General features: G+C 36.6%; 1 protein-coding gene across 4 annotated transcripts in view; it reads left to right on the plus strand.

Moving 5' to 3' along the window:
- LARP4 (La ribonucleoprotein 4) overlaps nucleotides 1-8,677 on the plus strand; it is a 64,918-nt gene that overhangs the window by 599 nt on the left and 55,642 nt on the right. The window lies entirely within an intron of this gene.

The raw sequence follows: 8,677 nt of genomic DNA on the forward strand, positions 1-8,677 counted from the left end.
CGGGGGGCGGAGTCTGCGGAGAAAAGGGTAATCAGGTGGGCGCGTTCTGGGGGGTGAAGCGAGGCCTCGCGGGGCCCTTTGGGAGGGAGGCAAGCAACATGTGGGGCCGCGGAGGGAGGAAGGTGAATTCGGTATAAGTGTTTCGAAAAGAAAGTTGAAAGCCTCTTTTTAGCAACCCTCACCAAATTTTGTTTGGTCCCAGTCCCTCGGTCTCTGGAACGTTCTGTGGGCGGAAAGTGAGTTACTGTGAACAGAGGAGAAGCCAATAGGGTTTTGAAGCCTTGAAAGGCACCGCTTTGACCTTTTGGAAAAGTTACTCAAGCAGCGGCTCGGGGGTGAGGAGTTGGTTTTATGAACCGATGAAAGCCCTTTACAAGGAAAATGTCAAGAATGAGAGGAACCTAGTCCGGGGAAAGCCTTTTTTTGTATTGTTGCTTAACAATAGAAATACTTTTTATTACTTTAAGGAACGTCTGTTGTCCTATTTTAATCTTAAAAGTAGTGGATACCTGCCTTACACAAATACTAGGTTTAATTTCTCTTATTTCTGTCTTTCTCTTGTGTGCAATGAGCATCAGCTGACTGCCTGGCTAATGCTTTAAGTAGATTCCAGATCATATTGTTCTTGCATTGTGAAAACGTCAAAGCTGCAACTTCGCAACTTGGCACTTGTTAACTATGCCCATAAAAAGAATCTTTTCAATGAGGGAAGGAATTTACAGGTTGTATAATGGATAGGAGAGCTGGGGCCAGTCTATGGGTTTTTTTCGGAGGAAGGGAGGGATCTTATTCCGTAATATTCCGGCGTAAAGTAAATACATGCTCTCACTTTAAAAATCTAATCAGTGTTACTGGTAAATGTGATATCTTTAAGTTAGGTTTCAAATTGACACAGTTACCTTAGCGTATGTCCAACATTGATAATAAACATTCATTGGAACATTCCAAGTAAGTCATGAAAAGATTTAAAATTACTGAACTCCTTCTGTTTACCGATGTTTATCCTCACTGTTGTTTTCCTTTAGGCAGAAATAAGAAATCAGATATGATTTTAAGCAGTGCCAGTTTGTGTTAGGAGTTACGCCGTGCGAATGCTGCAGGTTTTAAGTGTGTATGTGTTTTGCGGGGCAAAAGAAAGCCTGTGAAGTTGTATTTATATCGACATGAATTCCAAAATAAACTTTTGAGTTCCAAACTGATTCCTTTGGCTTTGTTAAAAGGTGAACTTTAATAGCAGCTCCATTTATTAAGTGTTTAAGGTAGATCCTCTCCTTTCTAAAACAGCAATGTAATGTTTTACAGATGAGAAAACTGAGGTGGAGAGGTTAAGTAACTTATTAAAGGCAAAGTAGTGGAATTGAGATTTAGATACAGGTCATTCTATATGCCAAATCATGGGTCTTGCTAAGCTGTTACATAAAATCAATGTTTCCATTATTTTTATTTTTATTTTTTGGTGAATCAGTAAGTGGCTTAAAATTTTTCTTACAATGAGTTTTATCAAAAATTAACAATTCACTAAATACTTGGGGCTGAATATATATTAAAGTTAGTAAAAAAAAATGCCACCTGTCATTGGCATTTTGTTAACTAATATTTGATCTTTATAACCTCATGGTATAGGAATTATTTTTAAACGAGTGAACCCAAGCTCAACTTTAATGTTTAAGGTCACTCAGGTATGAATAAAGTGAGGACTAAAGTCTGAAGTCTGGCTTCTAGAACATAAACCTCTGGCTCCAAAACTTATTTTTGCACTTTCCTCTAAGCCAAGCGTTCTTAATAGATAGAATTGAGGTCCTGAGATAGAATTGAGGAAGTCCATGAACTTGGGTGTGTGGGGGGGGAATTGCCTGTTTATTTTTACTAGCATCTGATTGAAATCTAGAATTGAAAAGAATTGAAAATTCTTGAAATTTCAATGAATGCAACAAGAGAAATATTTTCATATAATACAGTTTTTGCAGATAATCTTGAAATATTGTTTACATTCATTACTCTTAAAAAATCTTGTTATTTAATGTATTACTAGTAAAGAAGCACATTTATTACTAAATTAGAAATTTTAAAATATTTTGATGACTATAATACAGTTGGTTTATTTTGTGATCCTGTGTATTTCATATATTTAAAAACAGTATTCTGAAAAGAGATCCATAGATTAATTGGACTATGAAAGAGGTCCATAGCACAGATTAAGAACCACTTGACTATACACCAAGTTGCTTGTGGATCACCTTTAGTAGGAACTCTCTAATCTGGGATCTGTGAGTCCACTGCAGTTGTGTTCAAAATCTTTTACTTGAGTACATTTTTATGGAGAACCCAGCTTAACTAGGGATAGATAATAGCACTGATGAAAGTAATGCTGTAATAATAGTGGTATACACATGTATTGTGCTTACTATATATCAGGCCTGTTAAGTGTTTTTGTATGTATGCATGTATATCTACTCAAGCCTACTTAGGAGGTTAGGAGCATTATTATCTCCGTTTTAGAGATAAAGAAACTAAGGCACAGAGAATTTTAAAAATTTGCCCAAGATTAAAAGCTGGTGAATGTTTCAGATGGAATTAGAACTCTAAACTACTTAGCTATACTGCAATAGAAATCTGCAGGCAGCCAAGGAATCCTATTTTAATTAATACTTAGATGTCACTTTTTTAAACTTGGTCTTGCGGACATAGGGCTGGCTATATTGACTTCAGTAGTTGATTGTCTTTTTCTCACCTCTGTTCTGAAGGAGACACATTGTCTGGCTCTCTGGAAAGAGGTAAAAATGTTTGGAATAATTCATAAAATTGTCAAACATGTCCCAACATAAATTCCATTAAAACAAATTCTGTAAGTTTGAAACAGCTCCCTTCTGGCTGCTAGCGAATTATTTTAAATTTTTGAGCACCAAGTAGACAGTTCGCAATTTTTTTCATGTTTTTTATGTTTGCTGACATTTTATTCATTTTTCAGATCATTTTCCCCCCTCTAATATTTTCAGCCAGCTCTATTTACTCCAGTTGTTTGACGCACGCGCGCGTGTGTGTGGTGTTTTAATTGGGTTTCTGTCTCTCTTTAGAGTTTTTCCCCCGAAAATGAATACTTATAACCACTTATTTAGGTAGCAATGAAGTTTGAGCTCTGAGCAACAGTGTTTCGAGTCCAGCCCGAGCTGAGCAGCCACTGAGCTACCAACAGGTAGCAGGATGGCTCAGCTAAAAAAAAAAAAAAGGAAAGAATATAGGTAGCAATGATTTTTATGCACCCTAAGATGCTTTAATAAATCATATACCTTTAAAAATTGTTTTTAATTATGGTAAAATACACATAAGAAAAATTAGCATCTTAACCATTTTAAGTGTACAGTTTAGTGGTATTAAGTATATTTACATGGTTGTGCAGCCATCACTACCATCCATCTCCAGAACTCTTCATCTTGCAAAACTGAAACTCTGTGCACTTTAAAAAATAGCTCCCCATTTCCCCCTCCCAGATCTTACATAATTTAAAAAATAAGTTATCTGACTTGCTAAGTTTTCTACTTTTTTTGGGTGATAACATTTTACATTTTAGGTTAGCCTTAGAGTATGAAAATAGTGATCTATTTGCCTAGATAATTTTTCATTAATTTTATATTACAGTAGTCATATGTAGTGTGCCTTTCACTTCAAGCACAGTACTCAGCTTTTAATTCCATTAACTTAAATAATCACCTATAAAAAGTTATTGGATACATCACTGACTGAAAATGATTTTTTTTAAAGTGACTTAGAAAAGAAGAAAGTGTCTAAACAAATTGTGAAATGATTGCCAAGAAGAATTATAAATAAGTGAGTAGCTGTGTGGTTTTTTAAACAATTTGATTTTGGAATATTTATTGGAACTTGATGCAGAATTTAAAAATGAATAAAAACATTTTCAAATAAAATATTTTTAGGTATAATGGACTGAAAGTGAAGTAGAAATTATTTTTGAAATGTGAAAATGGAATAAACTGCTCAGAAGTGAACATAAAGATGGAAAAGCACTCCATGGTGCTTTAAAGTATGGTTATGTGAAAAACCAGTAACTAGAAATATTGGTACTCAACTAATTTGTATCAATTTGGGTTTGTTCAGGGGGAAGTGAACCTTAGTACTAGACATGAACATTTCAAATCATAATTTCTAATGATAGAGTTGGGTTATGTATTAAGCCTTGCAATACAGTGTAGGTGGGCAAGAGCTTGACAGATACTATCACAGAATCATCAGAGTAACTACTGTGATGTAAACTGTCCTATATATAAGTAATTGCCTTCCAAAATGACTGAAATTTGTGCTTTATTAAATATTTTTGGAAAATTTATCAAAACTACATGATAGTAGCACTGGTGATTGCTATAACTACTGTGAGACAGCACTGATTTAAGAGCTGTGTAACTTTTTGACTTCTAATTCCAGCCTTGTTATCAATTTGCTCTGATTCTAAGTAAGCCAAACAGGGCAATTAGCTTATTAAAAAATCTTTGAAATTTAAGAGTGTAGTTTTAACTAGACAAATAAAAATTAAAACGGATGAAGATTGCAGCATCTTAAAATATGTACTCATTTACATGCAAAATTTAAAGGAATACAAATTATAAAATGCAAATAGGCACTTTATATTTGCTCTTTTGGAAAAAAAATGTTTTTTCCTAATGTGTAAGCATAAGTAGATGTAAGAAAAAGAAACTTTTGAATATCCCATACTTATATTTCCTCCCTTGTCTGTTGCCTTGTCAGACCATTTGAATTGATCTTTGGTTCAGAAAGTATTTCAGTATTTATAAGTGACTGGCTCTAAATCAAAGACAGGAGTATTTTAGATAAATATGATTAGGGGTAGGGTATGAGCTGTTGGCAGAAAGCCAGACTCCAAGGATGAGGAATTAAGTTTTGTTTTGTTTATAGATTATTGAGGGAAGAGAAGAAAAGCAGTTTCTGTGCCAGGGCAGAAAAGTAAGGAGTATTCAGTGTTTGTGTGTAGCACATACTCAGCCAGTATTTCATACCACTAGACACCACAAACCACAACAGGTGGGGAGACCATACCTCCCGTTTGGTCCTGGACAGACATGGTGTATACCTATTTTCTGGAACATGTCTCACCCTGTTTCATCTTAAAAGTATCCTAGTTTGTATGATAATTTTTAACTTTTCAGAAGAGATCAGAGATTCATTGTGTGTTTATTGCCAGTTTTTTTCCATATCATTGACAAAGCAACATAGGGTACATAAGTTGATACTGAAATATTTGTTGCTGAATTGGCTATGGTAAATGCAAATTTATAGGATTTACAAAACTTTGTAGTTGAGCAAGGTAAGAGAAGAAGTAGGATTATTCTAGCCTTTTGAGTTGGGGGAAGAAAAAAAGAGCAATGGTTGAGTAATAATGATAAGACATTTATACACAAGGTTGTATAAAAGAGTGGTTAAGAACATGGACTCTGGGGCCAGGCTGCCTGCTCAGGCTGGGCCACTTTCTAATTATATATGACCTTGGGCAAGTTGTTTAACCTGTTTCTCAGTTTCCTTATTTGTAAATTGACAATAATACTAATATGTGAGGATAATGTTACTATCTACCGTATTTCCCCATGTATAAGACACACCTTTTTTTGGAAAATTTGGGGTCTAAAAACTGGGTGCGTCTTATACAGTGGTTGTAGGTGTTTGTTTTTTAACTTGCATTTCCCGCAAGTGATGAGGAGTTGTATGAATTTTATGATGAATAAAACTTGAGTTTGATAACTTTATGTAATACATTTTTTTCAAATTTCGGGCACCAAAATTAAGGTGCGTCTTATACATGGGAGCATCTTTTACATGAGGGAAATACAGTATCTTGTAGGGTTGCTAAGAGGATTGACAGTTAATGTAAAGCACTTAGAATAGTATCTGATACATAAACACTGTATGTGAGCTGCTGCTTTCATATATACTTTTTTGTGGTCATTTTCATTTGAAAGTAACATGGTTTGCTGACTTGACTGTACTCACTAGGAATTAAAAGGTGCCCTTTTCTGGAAAGGATTATTTTGATACTTAATATTGATATTTGTGGGGGTTTTTTTAGTTCATTTGTATAGTTAGCCATTTGCTTTTTCAGACGACCAATTTGAAGTAAAATGGCTCAGTATTTTGAGGACTATTTAAATTATTTAAATGCTAAATATCTATTAATAGGGTTCTTAATCTTTAATAAGAACTTTCTAGGGAGAAGTCTTTAGTTATGATTATATTTTCATTGCAGTCCATGACCCCCTAAATTAAGCCACTAATCAGGAGAGGCCTCAGTTTTGTTTTGGTTTTTAAGAAATTGTCAGATACCATCTAACTGTGGTAGTTGGAATTTGGGGATATAAGTAATGGATATATGTCTTGTCTTTGCCTCTGATACTAGAGGACCAGGAGAAATATCTTTATTGTTGAATAAAATTCAGATTTTCTTCCACAGTGGAGAGTAAGTGAATCCTGATTCTTGACAACTTGGAGAACTTGGGGGAAATGACCTAGGGTGGTCATTGCTATTCAAAGTGCGAGCCCCAGATCAGCAGCAAACTTTATTTACCCAGGGGCTTGTTAAAATACAAGCTCTCAGGCCCTATATCTGGATGCTGAATTGGAATCTGCATTTTATCAAGATCCCTAGATGATCCTTATACACAGTAAAGTTTGAGAAACCCTCATATAGCATATGTTAATATGTCAGTTCATTCTACAGATTCTATTGTTGGCCTCCTGTATGCTAGTCACTGTTTAAGGTACTAAAGAGCAATGACCGTGAACAAGGTCACTGCCATTGGGAAGCTTGCAGACAAAACAATTCAGATTATGATAAATGCTTTGTGATAGAGGGTACATTTTTTAAACATAAACTACTATGAATATTATCTTTTTTTTTTTTAACTGAAAATTAACTGTACCTTGGCCCTAGGATAAAAGTTACAGCAGAGCTGAATTGACTTCTGCCCTGGGGACCCTAGTTCTTATCTGGTGGCTGTTTTCTGTATCCATTTCTTTTTTTTTTTTTAAGATTTTTATTGGGGAATTGGGGGATGGGGAACAGACAAGTTGCTGTCCTTTGTTCTTCAGTTTAGTTGTGAAGGACGTTGCACCATCGCGCCCTTCCCGGGCGAGGCAGATCAGTCGCTGGCTTCTGAATGCTGCTGGTAGCTCACACTGGCTGCTGGCTACACACACGGCAGCCCATGGCAACCCATTGCAGCAGGGGCTGCATCCTACACCAACACCGGCGACTCTCGGTAGCCCAGCTTCAGGTTGAGCTGTTGTTCAGCATCTTAGCTGTAGAGGGCAGTGTCACTGGCCCTCATGTGGGATCTGAACTGGGGCCCTCTGGCGTCCCAAGCCAGCTCTTAACCAATGTGCCACTCGGCCGGCCCTCAGTATCCATTTCTTCTGGATTATTAGCCACTCTAGGCAGAACTGGGCCAGGGACCCTTTAGCTTGGTGAGGAGATTTATAATACTCCTTAAATAGTATGTAACTAGTTGCCTTAAAGTTTGCTCTAAGGCAGCTGTGATATAGTGGCTAAGTGTAGCGTAATGGCATACTCTTCAAACTGCCTAGGTTCAGATCCTGGCTCTGACCTACTAGCCTTGGCAGGTTACTTTACCTTCAGGCAAAGTAACTTTTTCTTATCTGCAAAACGTGGGGGTGGGGGGTGGGAGTAGGGAGTTGGGGGTGTAGGGGGGGCTGTGGATGATAATGGTATTTAACTGAAGTTGTTATGAAGATGAAATAAGTGTTTCCTAAATGTTAGTCAGAATGGGTGAAAAATTCCCATTTAATTTTCAGTTTTACTTTCCATAAAATACCCCTAAGCATTTTTTGTTAGGACTCTGAAGTTTGTACTGGATAAAATGACAGGTATTTGTTTTGTGTCTGTCTTTTTAAAAAAAAATTTTTTTTTTATCTTAAGTACTTGTAATTTAGTGGTCCTCTCAATATTAGAGATATAAAAATTAAACCTGGAAGATTGCTCTGCCACGAAGCAAATGAGTTTAATCAATTTATACCCTTTGTTTCTGTTTCTCAGCATTTGTAGGGTTAAATAGCATGAGATTTCTGTTTTTGATAGTAAATAGGTAAGTAAAACAAATATGGTTATGTATATGATTAAAGAGATGACTTCACCATGTTTAGAGTGATTTTCCCCTAACTCTTGGTTCTGACAATTTGAAGATTTTTGTGGGGTTTTTTTGAGAGTATCTATGTGCTTGTATCTATGTGTATGTTGGCAGGTAGTTTCAGTAGTCACTTGGACAGCTTTCATCCTTTAGTAGATATTTTCTATACCTGTGTAGCCTCAAGGGCTTTACTTCTAGTTCTGTGGAAAAGATAAAGATTTTTTTTTTTTAAAGATTTTTGTTGGGGAATTGGGGGATGGGAACAGCACTGGGGAATTGGGGCAAGGGGAACAGACAAGTTGCTATCCCTTTGTTCTTCAGTCTAGTTGTGGAGGACGTTGCTTCACTGGCCCAAGTTGGCACCATCATTGCACTCTTCCCGGGCGAGAAAGATCAGTCGCTGGCTTCTGGATGGCTGCTCACTGTGGCTGCTGGTCGCTCACGCTGGCTGCTGGCTACACACGGTAGCCCATGGCAACCCACTGCCACAGGGGCTGCAGCCTACGCCATCG

Source organism: Hipposideros armiger, unplaced genomic scaffold (genome assembly GCF_001890085.2).
Source record: "Hipposideros armiger isolate ML-2016 unplaced genomic scaffold, ASM189008v1 scaffold_371, whole genome shotgun sequence".
NCBI lineage: Eukaryota > Metazoa > Chordata > Mammalia > Chiroptera > Hipposideridae > Hipposideros > Hipposideros armiger.